The sequence below is a fragment of the Sciurus vulgaris genome (genome assembly GCF_902686455.1).
Source record: "Sciurus vulgaris genome assembly, chromosome: 7".
Taxonomy (NCBI): domain Eukaryota; kingdom Metazoa; phylum Chordata; class Mammalia; order Rodentia; family Sciuridae; genus Sciurus; species Sciurus vulgaris.
The window spans coordinates 25,119,611-25,141,329 of NC_136467.1; the positions used below are offsets into that span (position 1 = coordinate 25,119,611).

At 33.8% G+C, this 21,719-nt stretch overlaps 1 pseudogene across 1 annotated transcript; it reads right to left on the minus strand.

Annotated features, from left to right (window-relative positions):
• Positions 1-19,854: 19,854 nt before the first annotated feature.
• LOC306665908 (protein FRA10AC1-like) lies at positions 19,855-21,007 on the minus strand (annotated as a pseudogene). Its single transcript has one exon. The product of its transcript is annotated as a protein FRA10AC1-like (transcript).
• Positions 21,008-21,719: the final 712 nt, after the last annotated feature.

Consider the following 21,719-nt stretch of genomic DNA (forward strand, 5'->3'; position numbering starts at 1 on the left):
TCTATACCTACAAAACACTGAGCAGAAAGTCTCGTCTGGCTCCTTGAAGTAACTCCCTATCATTCATTGTCCGATTCTGGGGTGGTGCCTACTCTGTGTCTTGTCCACAGTGTGCTGCTTTTATTTGTCCTAATCACATCCAAGCATACCATTCTTTTTAATTATTTAATATCTATTAAAACATAATAGATGGATTTTGCAAGAGACTTTCAAAGCAGTTGACATTTGGGCCCCATTCTAACATTCCAGTCTCCTATGTCATTCTCCTGCCATATTGTGAAGTCAGAATTCTTGGCACATTTCACTTGCCAACAGTTCTTCAATACTCCATGTATTTAATGTCCCTTGACCTTTCATTGTATACATCTCACCATCTAAAATGCCCTTTCTTATCCTTAGTTCCCCACAAGGCAATTGTCTCACTAACTAAGCCAACACAATATGTCTCCAATCTAGAGCAACCATCTATGATACATTTCCTTCCACCCGCTCAGAAACCCCTATCTCATTTACATCTTCATCACATGGCACTTTACATCCTCTTCTCTGTTTGAGGAGACACAGTCACACACCCAGTAAGACCGCTGACTCCAGAGTCAGGTGACTGGAGAGTGAGTCACAACCCTAACCCTGACAAGCTGTGCAAAATTGAGCCAGTCCCTCACCCTCTCCATTTCTCAGTTTTTTCATCTTTAAAGTGGAATAACATAATATACGGACAGTTATAAGCATTACAATATAGACACAGAAAAATTAGAATAGTGCTTAGTACATGCCCGATGCTTTGCCTATTATTTTACTTAGTTGTACATATACTTATTTTTCTTACAAGTTAAAGAAATAAGGAGTGATTTTATTATCTTTCTATTAATTATTATTGCTTAAATACAAATTGAGTAACCTCTATCGGAAATTCTGGAGGCCAGTACATTTTGGCTTGAGGATTATTTTTTAAAGTTTGAAATATAAATATACATATACACAATGAGGTATCTTTGGTGTGAAATCCATTTGTTTCCTATACACCTTAAACACATTGTCTGAATCTCTTATTTTTGCAATATTTTTAGTGCTCCTGTGTTTTGACCATTACCTATCATATGAGTTCAAGTGTAAAGTTATCTACTCATGGCTTCATGTCAGCCCCAAAAGGGTTTCAAATTATGGAGCATTTCAAATTTTGGAGTTTTGGATTGGAATGCTCAACCTTCAGTGGTAAAAACTCAGCAATGATAACTTTTTTTCACTGTGTCATCAGTCTGTATCTTATCAGAAAAAAATGATATTACCCCAGATTTCAGGCCAACTTAATCTAGGGAATCAGATCTTTATAAATTTAGTGGAAAGGCCAGAAGAGTTGTTAGTGGAGAGGATCTCTTTCTTTTTAAATCTACAACTCTAGCTATGGCTCATATAGACAGGAACTTGCTATTGCTGCCCAGGACCATACCTTCCAGGAATTAGCCACTAATTGTCACAGTTACTGTAGAGGGTCAAGGTAGACGTCTCTCAGGGGAATTATTGGCCACAGAAGCATATGTCTATGTCTTATCTATGGTCCCAAACATATATAAGTGCAGTATAGGAATGACCATAGAAGGTTTCAGTGAGTACTAATTATATGCTAAGTGGATTTGGACTGCTGTATCCAAAATACCATAGACTGGTCATTTATATTATGAATACTTATATCTTTCAGTTTTTCAGACTGAGAAGTTCAAGTAGACTCAGTATCAGCAGAGGAATTGGTTCCTAGTTCATGGGCAACTCTGTTCTTGCCATGTGGTCATGGAGCAGAAGACATGGGGAATTCATTGGGGTTTATTTTATGAGGGCACTAATCACATTCGTGAGGATTTTGCTCTGGGATTTTATCACCTCCACAAGTTTCTAGGTCCAAATGACAGATAATATTTGAATATACATTGGGAGACACAAAGGTTCAGGTCATAAAATATGTGTATATGTGTATAATATTTTGGTTTCAATTACAAAATACAAAATCTGCCTTTTTATTACCCCTCAAATGCTGAAATACCCATAATCTCAGATAGTTGACTTGATAAGCAGGCAGTTAAGTATGGTATAAATATTAATTATAATAATAACTTCTAGGCCTTTCCTGCTCCATTGATACCAACATAGTCACAATCATCATCAACAGCATTCAAGCTCACCCAATATCATTTTTCAATTCTATGAGAACCCATTTTTCCTTGAAGTCAATGGCTAAGTGTTGAAAATTATCAGACACAGGCCTAGATGAGAACACCCTGAGGCTACTTTGTTTTCACATTTTCTTGTTGTGGTTTTAATATTTTTACATTTTCTTGTTGTGGTTTTAATATTTTTATAGTGGAGTCTTCATGCTAGATTCTTGATACCCAGAATTCTCTATCTGATTCTGCCCTCTATTTCCTGTCCACCATTGGATCTCTGGAGTTAACAACTAGGAGTTATACCTTTAGATTGTATCGGGTCTCTACTGGGCCTGCGTGTAAAGTTCATGTCAGTTGACTCTGCCTGTCTGCTTTAGATCTCCTGGCCACAGCTAGTGTGCCTACTGTAACATCTGCAGTCAATCAGGATTCTTTTGTTTGGAAGTTGAGTTTCCAAATTCTCTTCCCATTGAACCTCCAGGATATTGGCATTCTCTCACATCGAATTTCTGAATTTTATCTCATACTCTTGTACTTGCTAGTGTAATAAAGACAAAAACTATTAGTATGTGAGAATTTACATCCCACTTTGTAACAGTACTTTGAGTTATGAGTCAAAAAGAAGAATTGGAAGCATATTAGAAAGTCTAGACCAATTTACATCAAAGAGCAGAGGGAGATCTATAAAAATAAGTATAGAAAAAGCAATGAAGCCCATGGGGTAGAAGAGTTTAAGCATAGAGAGGGAGAGAGAGAAAAAATAAAAGACTGTCAAGGACACATGCCATGTCGTGCTTCCCAAGACTAAAAATTTACAGATCTACAGGAAACTCCACTTAAAAGTCAGATGTATCATGACATGTAATCTCATTTCAGCCTTTCTGCAATTTGAAGAAATATTTTAATTGATTTTCAACTTTATTTCATGTCAGATTTCATTTGAATGGGAAGCGCTGCTGGGGTGGTATAAAATGGATCTATCTGCCTCATGAAATTTGCTTAGGCTTTAGGCTGACACACATTTTAGTATTACTAGAGCAGGCCAGTTTATCTGCTGCTTCTATTTTTTGTGGTCCTCATTATTCTAGGGATGTTTTGTTTCAGTAATTTCCTGGCATAGGAGTAAGAGTTATGTCATTTTCTTTGGTGATTGACCATTGCAATTATTAAACAATGTTTTTTGTGGAGGTGTTATGTACTATGTTGATCAGCATAGGCATTTCTAGCATCTTTTCAACCACAAGCAATAATTATTTTGTATATGACTTTACATTATGCCTGATGAAGAATCTTCCACTCGTCTAACTGCAAATCTGTATGTTTCTTTCTCTATTGAGAATTTATTGGACTAAAAGATCTATGTAAGTCTATATGTAGTTATGAGTTCTATTGCCCACTCCCACTAGAAGAGACCACGTGTGGTCCAAAGAAAGTGGATGCAAGCTTTCTGTAACCCTGATCTTCTTAATGAATAAGGGTAGAACTTCTCAAAGTCCCTGAATCATTATCAGCAATATAGTAAGTGAAGCATAATCTTGAAGTCATTCTCAATAGGATACACATTTTGGACACGTCTACAAGATAAATAACTTCAGTTAAGCACATTTTATATAACCACTGAAGTTTATTTCATGCAAACAAAATCAAAACATTCAATAGCCATCCAGACGAAAATGCATTAATATTCACAGAGTTGAAAGGGATCAAAATGGCCCTATTATTATAAATTTGCACAATCTGAGACTAAGAGGATACAAACCATCTTCTCGATGTCATGAAGTAGACTGGAGACAGAATTTAGAACTTGTGAATGTGATTCAGTGACTTATTACACAATATTTTGTCTAAATTAGTGAGATATGTGGAGTCAAAAATCTTAAAATATCAAACCTATTGGTATATTTTGTCCTAAATTAAATGGTTTAATATATCCAGTCTTTAATTTTCAAGTGTAGACTTATGTTTAATTTGAGTCTTTGAAAAAAGGTTACTTACACAGCAATCAGAATGATTAATTTCATCAGTATTGTAAGAACATGTTCAATTTAAGTTAATTTACACATGACTTTGAATGCTTAATCTAAAAGCACCTTTAAAGAAAACTGAAAGCATATTAATTATACCTTAAAATCAAATACTTACTTTGAAATTTTTAATTACTACTAAAGCATTTAGGGTATTTGTTTTTCAAAAAGTGTGAAGTTCTATTGAAATTGCAAGCAAACTCCTCTGACAGAAAATCATTACATAATATCTAATGCTCTTCTTAAACTCGTAACAAATATCTATGTCACAAATAAAGAATTTTATTTATTAGCTATTAATATGCCTTAAAGAGAGATTAGTTTGGGAATTACATGTATGTATATTATTAATGTAAATTGCTAATTATGACTTTTTTCTAGATTTCTTTTGTAACAACTTCAAATAAAAGGGTTTTGAGTAAAATATTTTCTATTTGATGCTGAATTCTATTAATACCATCATATGATTCAATGTGGAATGGCACAGGTTATTGACATTTCACAAAATTTTACTTACAAATAATAATGGCATAAGCTATATCAATAAAGAACTCAAAACCCAGCCAAACAGTTCTATAACTCGATTCTATGAACTGAAAGTCATTAGCATCTCTCTAGTCAGAGGATGCTAAGTTCATTTTATGTACCTGTGCCTCCCTTCCCTTTTGGTCCCCTTACTGCCCTACCCAGAACAAAAACAACAACAACGACAAAATGCTTCTAGTCAAAAAAAAAAAAAAAATGGAGAACCCTTTTCTTCCCCTGTGGCTTGTTGCTCTCTTAAACTACAAAAGTGATTGATAAATATTTTTGGAATGCAAAAGGAACAGAGAAGCAATTATATCTAATTCCCAAAACTTCCCGCATACATGACCTATATCATATCATGCTTTTAGCAGTAGCTATTCTTCAAACACAAAGAATTTGTGTTATTGGAAAACACAAAGTGGAAAAATAAAGGCAACAAGTGTTATTGAAATAGATAAGATGTCCAAGACCCAAAACGGGTCTCTCTGTTTCCCACAATGGTTGTCCAGGTTCTCCCTCTGGAACTCTGTGGAACATGGCTCAAAATCACTCAGTTAAGATAATGAAAACACAAACCAGAACCCAAGAGATATGTATTTGCAACAGAAGTATCTGATAGAAGTTTGTTTTTCAAAATACACAAAGAATGCTTTAAGCACAATAATAATAAGAAGAAAATAAAACATTAAAAATTGGACTAAAATCCTTACCAGATACCTCACTAAAGAATATATACAGATATCAAAAAGCAAATGGAAAGATGTTTCATAACACAAACATCTGGGAAAAGCAAATTAAAACAAAAAGGAAATACCACTATAAACCTTTTAGAAAAGGTATTCATTACTTGCTGGTAGGATCGCAAAATGGCACAGCCACTTTGGAAGACAGTTTGTCAGTTTCTTAAGAATCTGAACATACTCAACCATACTTGACACAACAATCATGCTCCTTGGTATTTATCCAGTGAAGCTGAAAACACATCCACATAAAATCCTGCACACAGACATTTTTATCAGCTTTATTCATAACTGTCAAAACTCAGAAGCAACCAAGACGTTCTTCACTAGGTGAATGGATGAAGTGCAGTACATTTAAGTGATGGAATATTATTCAGTGCTAAAAAGAAATGGACTAGGAGCCATGAAAAGAAACAGAGAAAACTTAAGTTCATATTACTAAGTGAAAGAAGTCAGTCTGAAATGGCTACATAAGCTATTATTCTGACTATGTGACATTTTGGAAAAACCAAAAGTATGTAAATGGTAAAAAAATCAGTGGTTGCCAGAGATTAGGGGATGTGGGTGGATAGTATGTGGAGCACAAAGGATTTTTAGGATAATAATCTACTTTGTATAATACTATAATGATGTCACTATATGATTATCTGAACCCATAAAATATACAATATCAAGAGGTCTAATATAAACTATGGGCTTTGGATGAAATTGATGCAGGTTCATCACTTGTAACAAATTGCCACTCTGGTGAAGGCTGATCATGGAAAAGGCTATGCTTGCACAGGAGCAGTGTTTATGGTCTATCCTGTTACCTTCCTCTCAATGTTGCTGTGAATCTAAAACTGTTCTAAAAATTACTCAGCTATAAAATCTCAAAAAGAATACATAACTAATAGGAAATTTTAAGTGATGCTCTCAGTCACAAAAGGGTAATTAAAAGTGCCCCTCTAGATAAATCAGCCTCATGTTTATTGACACTTACATAATGAAAGCTGGAAAAGGTAGAATAATAGGAGAGACTTTCAGAACAGCCTCCTAAACAAGTTCTGGGAAGGACCTGTTCAACATCCTTTCAATTATGGCTATTCTTTTGCTGAATGGAAAAGGGTGAGAGGGAGGCCTCAGAAAACATTTCTAATTATCCTAAGTCAGTGTTTCCTAGACTGTGATGATCCATGTTCTTCAGTATCAAAGACTGCACAGGTTTTATCTTGCCAATATCACTGATACAGCACCTGTGACTTTCTCTCCCCCTTTCAACCTCAAGAAGGGCAGTTTTTCTTTCATGTCAAATATAGTGAGCAGTAACTTGTAAATGCTACCAAACTGTTACTTTTGCCCCTATAAAACATACCTCAGAATAATATAAGAATAACTTTTCCCTTCAGGGAGAAAGGGTTGACATTGTCTATAGATATGTGAGTGCATTAGGTTAGTAGTTTATTTTGGTGCATTGATTAGTATTCTTCCCAAGAAGACAACCTTGACTGTTACTCTGTGACCTAACCAGATCCTCTCAATTCAACAGGAGTATTCATCAATTACAGTTTACAACAGGAGTCAGATTCCCAGACCAGCTCTGTGTATAGTGTGGTTTGACAAGAAAAGAAAAAATAACTCTGTGTAGTTATAGCTTGCGTTGTTCCTACACATTCCCACTTATCATGAGAGCAATACCTCAGACTTTTTTCATCCCCATACAAACATCAAACATGTAATCAACTCAACACTGAGATATTGATTCAGGGGAAAGGGAACTTCATTTCAGGTGAAATCAAAAGATTGAGTACACTTTTGTATCTTACAGGGTGTTGTTACATTGAGAAAAGATGCAAAATGAAGCTATTACCAAGAGAGCTAACTTAAAACAATACTACCCCAATACGGTTTCTATAAGTAAAATTCATTCACTATCAACAAATATTTTCTTGTCCAGAAAGTTCTGATGATTCTGTTTAGAATTTAGACACCTTGTCAGTGTTTTGTTGTAAAGTCATCCTTGCTGTTTAGAAAGATGGGCATCATTTTTCTGCATGAATAATTACATATGTCTGGTACAATAAATCAACCTTCCCATTTCTGCTTTTCCTAACACTTGTATGGTGTGGTCTATCAATTGACAGAATGGAATTCACTGACTTCATTTATGGCTCTGGTACAGAAGAAATTATCAAAAGATCACAATCAATATCAAATTGAGAACTGAATAGATTGACAATGTAAGCAAGCCACAAACATCAACACTAAGAGTGTGGCAATCAGATACCACAAAATGAGTCTTTCTTATTCTGTCCTAGTTAAATAGCAAAATTTAAAATTCTAAGCTTTCCCCAATTTATGTAAGTATATTTCAGTGCATTTCATATATTATATCTTTGTGACTGTCTGATAATGTGAAAATATTGCTAATAAAGATTAAAGGTATGTATTCTCCTATGTAATAGATTTCTAAGCCTATACTATTCTGATTTATGTAATAAGAAATATGTTTGTCCATAGATTTTGGCATGAATGTGAAGAGAAGGCTGATATATTATTCAGAATAATATCACCTTGAAATTAGAGAAAAGATATGATACTCACGATATTCAATGGTTTACATTGAATGTAAGCTATAAATTACCATAGAATATATTCACAGTAATGACTATTAGATTTAATGATTTGAAAAGAAAAGAAAATCTGAATGAAACAAACAATGAAGTTTAACCAGGACTTATGTGAATAAATGCCTTGAAGATAAAAACAAAACGGATATTCTAGGCATATATACATGTACAAAATAGGCAGTTCATTTGGTATCCATTTGCTTAATTTCTTTCATGTGCCTAACACATTCCTTAGTGTCTGAGGCTCAAAAGATGTTAGTAATGGTCATTTACCAGATGGATTTGTGAGGAAAAACTAAACACTTCATGAAATATTTATTAAACTAGAATATGTGTGTTTTCACACACATGTACACACAAACACAAACATTTTTTTATTTATATCCAATATTTGTTATGAAAATAATATACTGTGAACTAATATAAGATGTTAGGAATTAGGACTCCTTATTTTAAAAAAAAGTTCCATTGAGGTGATAATTTTATTTCTGTTCCATACTACAGGATATTAACTTGAAAAAAAGTCAGAAATTAGTTTACATATTTTTAATCAACAAGTTTTGTATAATCTTATCTCTTCCTTTGGCAAACATACCAAAATGGGAAAATGCTACATATCAGTACTTAAATATACTGTAGGGCAAAACAGAATAAAATATGAAAGAAACAAAACAAAAGTAGGCAATTTTACCTCCATGAAATTTCTAGGGGTCCAGAGGAGGGAAGCATGTTGGAATATACCTTCCAAAATGTATGATAAGTTGTTGCATCTGGTCCTTCCTACAACCAAAATAGAAGCACAATGTCTAATGGGATTTTCTGGATTTTGGAGCAGTGTTCTCTTCATCTAGGTATGTTACTCAAACCTATGCACCAATAATCTGGAAAAGCTGCTAGATTTGAAAGAGGCTCAGAACAACAGGAAGGTTCACAGCAGGTCCAAGCTACAGTTTAAGCTTTTCTCCCATTTGGACCATATGACCTAGAAGATCCAATGATGCTTGAAGTGTTAGTGATAGACAGAATTGCTGTCTGGAGTGGAGCTTCTGGAAAGCCCACGTGAGAGTCTCAACTTAAGCCCTTAGGTTGAAGAGAAAAGTCCTACAGGTTAATATTCTTTTGAGAAGTGCTCTTGACTTGCTACTCAGCCTTAATTGAGACTGAACTTCTAACCATTAGCCACCAATTTACCCTACAAACTGAGTTGCCTGTCATGACCCATGAGGTTTCATCATTGAATGTAAATAGTACTTGTATGTGCAGGTGCCAGCAGGCCCCAAAGATGGAAGTAAGTTGCAAGAATGGCCCAACTGCCATGGTCTCCATTTCTGCTGCATCACCTTCCTATTCCAGCCTGTAGCTACACCCTTCTGGGGATTTCCAGTGATCAGTGGGCAGATAACAAGAAGAATCTGGCATCATTTACAGATGGTTCTGCAAATGTGTGCATCACCCAAAAGCAGAAAAAGGCAGCATTGCAACCCCTTTCTGGGACATTCCTGAAGAGCAGTAGTGAAGGGAAATATTTACCGCAGGCAGAACTCTGAGAAACACATCTGGTTGTTAACTTTATGTATGCTCTTTAACTTTTATGTGTCAACTTGAAGTGGTCATGGGGTGCCCAGGTACTTAGCTAAACATCTGGATATCTGTGAAGGTATTTCTGAGTAAAATTAACGTTTCACTTGACAGATTGGTTAAAGCAGATTGCCCTTTTCTATGCAGATGTGCCACATCCAATCCAATACACACCCTAATTGAGGAAAATGGCTCAGTTAGGGAGAATTCACTCTCTTTATTTGACTCCTGAGCTTGGGATATTGATCTTCACCTGCCATTGGACTCAGAGTGGAACTATGTCCCCGGCTTTCCTGAGTTTCCAGCTGGTTGACTGCTGATCCTGGGAGTTTTCAGCCTCTGTAATAGCATAAGCCAATTCTGTATAATTTTTTAAGAGAGATAATGGATACATATAGAACAATACACACACACACACACACACACACACACACACACACACACACCCCTATATATCTCCTATTGATTCGGTTTCTCTAGAGAACACTAATGCAATATGATTCTGTGTAAACAAAGCTAAGGTTAATACTTAGAAAACTGAATTGGAAATGTATGCTTCCTTTCTTTGATTTTTAAAATCAATTTTTAATTTAGGAAAGTCACAGATGTAGAAGCATTCATAAGTTCTCAAGTTCTGAGCAAAGGTTTGTTCTATTTGTCTGCATTATACACCATCATAAATTTCTTTTATCAATCTAGTGCCCATCCTGTAAAGGTTCAAAGACTGATAAGTGCACTGAATGCTTTTTAAAGATATTTTTTCCTAAAGTGTTTTGGCCAAAATGTTCATTGATAAAGATACTTAGTTTTAAGTGCTTTTATTTGGAGCACAAAACTACCATTCATTATGTTTCAAAATATGCATGACTCTTCAAAAATGCCTAAAGCATGATTATTACCAAATAATATGCCATAGTGTCAAAAGTGCTATTTGTTTATTTGCATCAATTTTTTCTTTATATCAAAGTACAATTTATATGGTATGAAATGCACAATTTTTAGTGTGTTTTTAGATGGATTTTAGAAAATATGCAATCTATGCAACTACCATATAAATCAGGACATGGAACAATTTTTTCACAACAGAAAATTAACTCAGGTCTCTTTCCAGCTACTGCCAGTCTAAAATCTCTTATTTCCATTAGTAAAGATTGATTTTGCCTATTTTTAAAATATTATTAATTAAATTATTCATTACCTATAGTTTTGTATCTCACTTCTTCGCAATGTTTATTTCTTTCTACATTGTTCTGATATCTACATTTTATTTTTATTGACAAGTATTATTCTATGATAAGAAGATATATATGCTTATTTCTCTATTGATGAATGCTTGCTTTGTTTCCAAACTTCAGTTAATTTGAAGAAAAAAATTATAAACCTTCTAGTACAAATATTTTGATGACTATTTCCCTTAGATAAATACATGGAAATTAAATTCCTTGTCCAGATAGATAAAGACAGATGTAGTCATATAGCAATTACATCAATATGTAATTATATTTCTGTCTCTGACAATAGTTTCCAAAATGATTTTATTATATTCTTATAGGTTCTACAGCCTCAAAAACAGTTTTGTCATATTTTCTAATTTTAGACACTGCAGTGTTTGCAAATTTTTCATACCTGATCATAATCTGCACTTCTTTCACGTCTAATGATGGAGAGCCACATTTCATAAGTTTATCAGACATTCATATCTTATATTTTAAACTGCCTATATTATGTTTTTGTTCTTTAAAATTTTATTGACTAATAGTTTTTATATTATTGAATTGTATATGTTCTTTCTATATTCTGAAGTAAGTGATTTTACAAGTATTCTCCCAGATTGTGACTTGAATAAATTTCAAATCCTTAGTGGTGTTTTGTGTTGAAAATTAATTAATTTTGATGAAATCCTAAGAGCTTACTTGTGCTATCTCTAAGGAAATGTAGCTTACCCAAAATTATCTCTCACTTTTCTTTAATTGTCATTATTTTAACTTTTATATCCAGGACTTTTTATAACATCTCAAGTTAACTCTGGACATGCGTAAGGTAGGAGTCAAAACTATTTTTTTCTATATAGTTATAAAGTTGTACAAGCACTGCATGGAAAAAAAATCAACTCTTGAATTGTTTTGATGTCTATGTCAACACTTAGGACACTAGAATTTCACTTCTGGACAAAATTGAGCATCAGAGATTATATTAACCCACATTCCCAAAATAATTAAAATAAAACAAAAAAATCCGTGAAAAATAGCATACTGACACTTGGCACTAGGTAGCACAGTTATTTCCAAGAAGAGATAAATAAGCAAGCTCTGGAACCCCCGGATTTTGTGTTCTCTAAGGTAAAAAAAACACTGGGGCATTTAAAATAGATAGCTGGAACATCTAAAGAAGGTTCACATAGAATTCCTAAGAATATACAACTCGGGAACAAAAAATAAATATATAAACTGTGAGAGTAACAGTTTAGAAACTGAAACAGAAAACATTAGTAAACTAGAAAACATAGAAATAGGAACTGTGCAAAATGAAATAAAAAGACTAAAAGGAAAATTTTAAAAATGAAAAGAATCTACATGAGCAGTAAAGCAATTTTAACCGACTACATTTATGTGTAGTTGGAGTCTTTGAGGTACAGGAAAAATTATAAAATGTTTTTTAAGGACTACTGAGTAGAATTTCCAAATTTGATGAAAACTGTAAATCCACATATTCAAAATGTTCAATAAGCCCCAAGTACAAGAAGTACAAGTAATTGTATTTAAACCAATATAAAGAGGATATTTTAAAATAAGTCAGACAAAAAAATGTACAGGAGACAAAAATAATGATATCAGGTTGTCCACACAAAGTAATATAAATTAAGAGAGAAGACAATATATTTGAGGTTGAAATAAAATTCAGAAAACTCACAGTTTTATACCCAGATTTTTTTCAAGAAATAAAGGAAATATAAAGACATTTTAATATACAAAGGATGAAATAATTCATCACTAGCAGATTATTTCGACAATTAATATTAAAGAAAGCTCAAAAGGGAGGGGAATTATTTCAGAAGGAATTGTACATCACCAAACAAAAGCTGCGAAAAGGTAAATGCATCAGTAAATGTAAAATTTCTTCTTATATTTTAAATCACGAAGAGATAATTTTAAAGCAAAACAATAACAGAACAACAGTGGGAAATTATAAGGTCCTTTTACTACATGGGAAGTGGTGAAATACTACAGGGATGATAAGAAGTGAAATAATCTAAGCACCCACTAAAATAACCCAACAAAGAGTTATAAATAATAAGGTAATAAAGCAGAAAACTGTTCTAAAAATAGCATTTAATCTGAAGTAGAGCTGAAAGAAAGAAAAGAAAGAAAAAGTAGAACAATGATGAAATGAAAAAAGTAAAAATGAAATAGCAAAATGGTTGACAGAATACCAACCTTTCATCAAATATAATTTAACGTACCTCAAATAAGTGACTGTCATATTGGATAAAAATATAAAAACAAACAAAAACCAAAAAATGTACTCCCTACATACTCACATTAATATAAATAAATAATTATATCAAAAGTAAGAGAATGGAAAAATATGTGACACAAATAGTAATTGAAAGATGTAGTGACTATACTAAAATCAGATTTCAGAATAAAGAATATTACCCATGTTAATGGTAGTCATTTCATAATAATATAGGAGTCAAATCATCAGGAAGACAAAATAATCCTCAGGTTTATCTACCTAATTCAGAGCTACAAAATAATCTTAAATTTTAATAATTCTAAAAGCTTATCCTCCTATTAACAGCTTCAATACGCATTAGGCCAAAAAAAAGGCATAGCTACAAGAAGAAATATACGAACCAACAATTATAATACAATTTTTTTTAACAAATCTCTCTCAATAGTTGGCAAAATATGTAGGCAGAAAGGTGGTAAGGATATATAACATTTGAACAGTGTTATCAAACATATTTAACTAAATCATATGTGTAGCACACATCACCAACAAAAACAGAATGCTCTTTCTTCACAAGTGTGCATGGAAAGCTTTAAAAAGTAGAGAACATTGATAAAACTTAAGTCCCAAGATATTTTAAAGCACTCCAATGATAGAATATGTGGTATCCCCACAGTGGAATTGAATTAATATGAAATAAAAATCAACATGTCAAGAAAATTATAAATTACAGAGGTGGATTCACACAGATTGATGTAGTGAATCCATGTAATACCAATCATAATTTCAGTAGACTTTTTTTGTAGCAACTGACAGGTTCATGCTATGATGTATGAAAATATGCAAGAAAATAGAAGATATTAAAAATAAAAACCTTGAAGAGGAACACAGCAGCAGCACAACAGCACCAGATTTCAAGTTTTATTATAAAGCTTAGAGTAAGAAAAATGGTGTAGTTTTAGATTTAAGATAGACAAATACCGAATAAAGTACAATTTTATTATTTACTAAACACTGTAAGAATTAAATGGTAAAGAGTACTCTTTCAACAAATGGTGTTAGAATTCTTAAAAAGTATACAAAACAAACACAAATAAAATACTTTGATGTTCATATACATAAAAATATCCCCAGAAGGAACATAGCCCTAATTTAAAACCTAAATAAACTACAAAATTTCTAATAGAAAACATAATGAGAAATCCATGTAACCTTGGGTTTTACAATAATTACTTACATTAAAAACAACACAAAATTCATAGGTCAACAAATTGAAAGATTGGACAATCAAAATTAAAGGTGAAAAACACCTCTAAAAGAATAAAAATAAGTCAAAGACTGGAAGAAAATAGCTGCAAATCTCATATCCAATAACAAACTTCTATCAGAATATACAGAGAATTTATAAAACTCACTAAAAAAGAAAACAATCAACCTCATTTAAAAATGGACAAAGATTTGGCTATCGATAGAAAATATGCACTATGTAAGACAAAAAGCTAGAAGAAATAATTTTGAATGTTTTCACCACAAAGATATGATATATCTGGGGAGACAGAATGTTTAACCTGATTTAAATATTAGATGATGTATCAAAACACCACCAGCATCCCATAACTATGTATAATTTTTATGTTTGTACATATCAGCTAAAATAAATCTATAATTTAAAATGGTCAATGATTTGTATAATTAATCAAACAAAATATATGGTTAACAAATTATGAATAGAAAAGATTCTCCACATCAACATTCATTGGGGAAATGCAAATTAGAATTGCAAGGACTTACCACTATATATCAGAGGTATCTAAAATTAAAAAACAGTGGTATCAAGTTTTTACCTGATGCATACCTGGCCAGGGTATGGATCAATGGAAACTCATAAACTATTGCTGGAAATGTAACATATTATAACCAATTTGGCACATACTCTGGCAGCTTTTAATAATTTAATGCACACTTACCATACGTCTCAGTCATTCCTCTCTAAGGCATTTATTCAAAAGAAAAGAAAGCATATTTTTAAACAAAGTGTTTTACTTGAATGTTCCTAGAAGTAATCTCCAAACTGGAAAAAATCCAAACAGCAATCAAAATATTAATGGATAAGACAACTGTGGTTTACCCATGGAATAAGATCTATTCAGAAGTAAAAAGCAATGAACTATTGATCCATACTCCTACATGGATGATCCTCAAAATAATTTTGCTGGAAGAAAACAGAACGACAGCAAAGCAATTTCATTTAGTTAAAATCCTAGGAAATACAAACTAACCTGCAGAGGTACGGTTGACTAGATTGGATGGGCCCTGGCCCCTGTGAAGGAAAAAGAACACAACAGAGCAAAACATTTGAGAATTCTGAGAGGACTTGCTATGCTCATTATCTTGTGGTGGTGATGTTGTGATGATGGTTTTATAGGAATATAGTACCTCCAACTCTTAAAATTGTGCAGCTTAAATATGTGCTATTTATTTTAATTCAAGGGTGCCTGTTAAAGCTGCTAGATCAAATTCTAGATCAAACCCAACTTGGTGAGATTCAGGTGATTTAAACCAGGATCTCCTGGATGGATCTGTTTCACACTTAGATGCTGGAACCTAATCACATCTAACTGAAAGTCTCTGGGGCAGCATTGGGCGGCTGTGCTTCAAATGCCTCTCAACCACTTTTTACCAGCAGATTAACCAGTGCCTCTTCTCATGATGGCGGCAGAAGTGAAATAATGGAGCACTGAAACAAAAAAACTGCTTAAATCCTTGACTTGGAAATAGTATGCAGTTACTCTTGACTCTGTTTATTAAAGCAAGTCACATAATCAATTTCAAAGTCAAGAGTAGGAAACATGTTCCATCCATTATGAAAGTATAGTAAGGATATGGTTGCAGGTGTGCCTGAGGTATTGGGTCAATGAGGCAATCAAATACACATAGAATATACAACATTTTGTTCAAAAGAACAAATAAATTCAGAAAAGTACTTCAAAGAAACAAAATCAATTTTCTCTTCTACTTTAATAACTTTTATTTTACTATGACCCCCAATCTTCTAAAACAATATACGAGTCCTAATTATGAGGCTTCAATACTAACTTGACATTTAAATGTACTTCAAGATTCGTTTTGTCAAATAGATCATAGGAACATATTATTTTAAAATAAAGCCCTTCATTCTATGAAAAACAGAAATAGAAAATACCCTCATAATCATCTCAGTTAGCTCTACAATCTTCTCAAATTAGTCCTCAGCTATTGTTGCTGTTGAAAACTCTTAAGACAGATAAATTTCACAACTCTTACATTTTTCTAGATTAAAATCCTCATGAAGTTTATTTTATTACTTTAGAACTGTTCAGAATGAACATTTATCTAAATATCCTTCATGTTTTCACATCTCCACCATTTCTCCATAAAGTACCTTGGAGAATTTAAAGGTGATTCATGAGTATATAGGTGTGGGGAAATGTTAAGAGGTATTACTCATCACTATGAGCTGGTTATTCTGCTGACTAACATGGCTGCCCACATGGTGTCCTAGTTAGTACAAGGGGAAGTAAAAATATTATCTTTTGGCTCAAAACACAGTAGTTCAGTAAAACAGGTAACTGAGGGGAGTGAGTTTCATTTGTCAAAGTAAATTAACAATTACCAGCCTTCTCTGCCAATGATGGCTTCTCTGAGGTGGAACGTGTGGTTTCAGAAAAATTTCAGGTGAAACAAAATTCATTTCTCAAGCTGAATAGAAAATACTGCAGCAGTCTTCCTTAGAAGTTCAGCCATCACATTCAAACCGAAAGGACATTTTCTTTCTTCAGTATTTGGAAGTGCTTGCCGACAGCAAGAGAGATCAGGAAAACAAAAGATTGAACTACATCATCCTTCACATCTGTGTGATTTTCTCTGTTAATTCTTCTTTAAAATTGGCTAACTGAAGAATGACTTCTATATACAAAACCAAGCCTGTGTATATTACTCGGAACCTGCATGTCAAAACAATATTTGTTTTTCTGGCCATTAATGCTGCAGAAAACTGAAGAGGGAAGGAAAATAGGAGACCTTAGGAAACATTCACTACTCGTTCCACAGGCTCAACAAAGAAGGTAAACATAAAATAATAATAGGTCTAACCTTGCAGATGGAACTGCAGTAGAAGAGACCAGGCTGTGAGCATCCCACATCTGTCCTTTTGATCTTCTTATTATGTGGCGCTGAAGGAGAAGAAGGTCCTGCTGCTAGGGAAAAACAGATCATGGAAGGAAAGGTAAATGTCAAGGAGGAAATAAGGTTAAAATATAAAATCATAACCAAAGGTAACAACATTGGTTTTCATGGAATGCCAACTTAAAAAAAAAAAAAAAATCAGTTGGAAAACAGAATAAGAGTGAAAACAGGAGAAAGAAAATGAAAGGGTTACAAAGGTCATTTCTCTAAAGCACACAGAAGTGCCAACTTGCCAGTTCCTTGACTTTTCCGTGGAAGGATATTTTAGGAAAAAGTGTATCACATGTATGGATTCCTGCTTCTCCTGAGGATGAAGTGGATATTTAGAGGCTTCGTCCTGTCTTTTATTCCATCCACTGAATTATAGTTGGATATTGGCTTGTTTTTTCACAGAACGGTTTTTATACTGATTCTCCATACAGAGATCTTTGCACATTTTTATGTGCCTATTAATTTGTAAGAGAGTAAAGTTTGAATGAACTGAACAAAAAACACAATCTCCTGATGCACCATGGTGACAACATCAACTAAAACCTCTGAAAGCCCCACCACCCACAGGTGCCTACATTGATGCTGGCCACACTGTTTGTGTCTGTTTATTTAATGAACAATAATGATAATTCAGAATTCTTCAGTTCTCAAACATAATAGGGATTTTATTTAATCTCTTCACATTGATGTCCTTGGCATTTATTGATTCATGATTGCTAATTTTCATTATTCTAAATAATACATGCAATATTTTAAAATTGGATAGGAATACACTGTAGGCTGTAAAATGTAGTTTTCTATGCGCCAGGAAGAGGAAATGGGATTGTCCACCTCGCCAGACTTTGCCCTATGGAATCATGATAGGACCATTTAAATCACGTAAGACCACTTAAAGACATGGGAGAAATTTTACAATATGTCATATATTGGGGATAAAAGGAAGGCAAAATTACACAAGCACTTTAATCATATTGTTTTCAATCAATTCAGTGTGGCTGTGAAAATATAGAGAAAAGGAATAATTGGAAAATATCCTAACTGACTCAACATTTTATTTCTCATATATTAATAATAGTAGCTTATATTTTCTTCTTTGTTGTTTGTTTTCTAGAATCAATCTGCATGGCACTTGCAATATAAAAATAATGAAAAAATATATATATATATGGCTACTGATAGAGATATTGAACAGCAGACCATCTGTTTTGCTTTTGGCTACATGTTATACTCTCATGAGAAATATTATTAAGATTTCATACCTGGCAAGGATATACCTTGCTTTTAGTGTCAGAAGCAATATCTCCCCTACTACTCTGGCTGCCTTACCTGTGCTCCTGTCTCCTGTGCGCTGCCCTTTTCCGCTAAGCCATTACACATCATTCAGACTGTCTTGGTGATGCTCCTGATCTGCTACTGTCATTATTATTATGATATTACCACGGTGTTACTGTAATTATTATTAATGATCATTTTAATAAATCTTGTTATTTATCAGAGAACTTGTATGTTTTAGATTGTCCCTAGAAATATAGCAATAAAATTCACGTAGGAGAAAATAAGAATTCAAGGAAAAGGGGAACATGGTTTTAGGAGGAAAATTTAGTATATAGCTTTTTATATTTAAAAAAATGTAAGACAATAATGAATCGTATTAATATTAAAAATTAATTATCAGATTTATAATGATAAGAAAAAAATCTCTGTCTTCAGGGCTTAAGAAAAATGAATCATTAATATTTTATATTTAAATAATACATATTTTCAGACGACAGTATAATGAAGATAAAAGTGAGTTTTTAAATAACCAAATTAAAAAGCAAACTGTCATAGAAATAAATGGATTCAGAATAAAATCACAAACACCATTAATATATTTTATGTGCTCAAAATATACTGCATGATAAATTTGGGGACTATAAAATTTTTCTTCATCATCTCATGATCACGATCATGATCATCATTTACATTTTATAGATGTGAACTCAAGGCAGGGAGGTGATGCCCTTTACCTGGAATCTTGCTTCTGAAGGATCTCAAATCAAAACTGAAACTTGTGACTCTGTATCCATAATGATACTTTCAAATATGTTTAATATTGTTTTTATAGGTCTTTTATTCCCAGGCCATAAGACATATTCTTTAAAATACTATCCTTATCATCCAGCATTCCTCCTTTTCCCTATATTTTACATCTCATTCATTAATCTTGATGTTCCTGTTGAGTATTAATGTAAGCTCCTTGAAAGCCAATCTCAAAGATATTGTAGCTCTGGAGAGTCAATGTGTAGGGAGACATCTAAATTAAATCTCTTCATTGTTGTTCAGCTGTATCTGTTTAAAACTTAGAGTTTTACATCAGTTTAAAACTTTGATAATTCCTATTCCACTTAGTATTACAGCTGTCATTCCACTTTTCTCCTTTTCCCCTCTCTGATAGTAAGGAATCTGACCTTTGTAATCCTTATTATATTCCCTCTTTGAGTAATTAATCCTTTTTTTTTTTTACTTAGTTTTCAGTTTAATGCCAATCATTCCATATTTTAATGTATATCAAGGAACTATGGATGAAAGAGGTTTACAGATGGGTAACTGAAAAAGGACAGGGAAGTGTGTCTACTAATGTACTTCGGAAGCATCAGACATCCTGAGAGTGGCTGGATTTTTATTTCCAAATATCAACCACTCAAACTGCAACTTGTAGATAAAAATTTATGAAGGTTTGAAGTATATTTTCACATTAAGGAATGCAGGCTTTCTCTCTCCCATCTCACAGAAACAAATTCTGAAAATACTCATCAAATTCTTCTTCCTGTAATTTTTCATCTGTCTCTGGTAATGGACCCTTCAAGAGATCAGATTCAGAAACACTTTCTTCCTTATCAGAGTTTCTGTTTACAGAATCTTCTGATTTCTTTGAAGTTGATTGTCCTTTATCCTTTTTCTTGGAGGCTTCTTTTGCAGAAGATAATTTGGATTTTTTATGTGATGATTTGTCACAATCTTTTTTGGTTTTGGCCTTTCTGTTTTTTCACTTAACTTCTTTTCTCCTGTGATGAAAATTTAATTTAAAGGAACATTCTTGGCATAACCTTAATTTAACAAGTGCATTTCTCTTTTTACCATGCTCAGTATATCCAAAATTAATTTCCCAACTCTTTAAACCTTCTTTTTCATCACAATATTTATTTCCACAAAAAAATTTGACCTTTTCCTGGAATTACTTCTTTTTCTACTCACCATCTAAAAATCCAAACTTATTTTCTTTGTATCTGCTGAGATCTCCTATGCAGTATTCCTTAAATAGTTTATCATGTTTCTTTACAAGTCTCTTCTCCCAAGTCATTTCCATTTTAGCCTCCTCATTCCATAGGAATCTATGATTTTCTCATATGACATCCAAGTCTGTCTTATCATTTTCCCCTAAATGCCTAAAGTCTTCCCTTTTGCCACCATAGTATAAAATATAGTCATTTACAAACTTTGTATGCCTTTGATAAGCATCCATAGCTATGAGATGAAACCTGTTTCTTGCTTCTTCCTGATCCAGCAATTCTGCTGCAACTTGCTTATGAGCCACTTTTCCATGTTCTTCTTCCTGAAATGGCTTTTTGAGCAGAAAGTCATCCTCGGTTGTCCCCATGTTCATCATTACTAAAATCAGAGTCATAGCCTCCAGGCCCATGCATTGTACTCTTTGGCCTAGTTTTGTTTCCGTTCCTTCTTAAATTGACTTTCTTAGAAATGCTGAAAGTTGTTCTTGGAAGAAGACAACTGCACTGGAAGAAGCTTCTGGTTCCAGTATCACATTGATCTTGGGACCTTAACTCAAGAGGTTGCACTAAAAAGCTCTCACATCGGTCTACGGATAAACTGAGAAGGGCGGAGAAAATGTGAAGGGAGACTGGAGTGTCTCCAGAATCCCTTCCCTTGCCTTCCTCTCTGCTCATCCAAGCCTGCCCTGAGTCCTGGCGGCTGCAGCCACCGCCCCGGGCTGAGCATCTGCCGCAAGGTCGATCTGGGCCGCTGTGGCCGCGGATCTGCCACAACCAACGCCGCTGCTCCCCACCTCTCTCTCCGGGTCCTGTCGGGGAGCCTGAGTAATTCATCTTTGATTACATATCTATATCTCCTGATGGATGTTCTCATCGAATCGGGGCTTCAATTTGCCGCTCAACATCCTCCCACTACTGCCTTGCGTGAGCACCATTTGTCCTCATTCAGGTCCCGACTTCCTGAGCCAGGTTGCTATTGCCTCTCCCTTCTTGTTCCCAGGTGGTGGGCTGCCTTGCTTGGCACTGCCTAATGGTTGTTTGACAATAAAGAAAAAAAAAAAAAAAAATGGGGATGGGGGGAAGGAGTAAAAGAAGAGAAGGAGGAAGGCAGAGAAGAAACAAATGATGCTTTTTACTATTG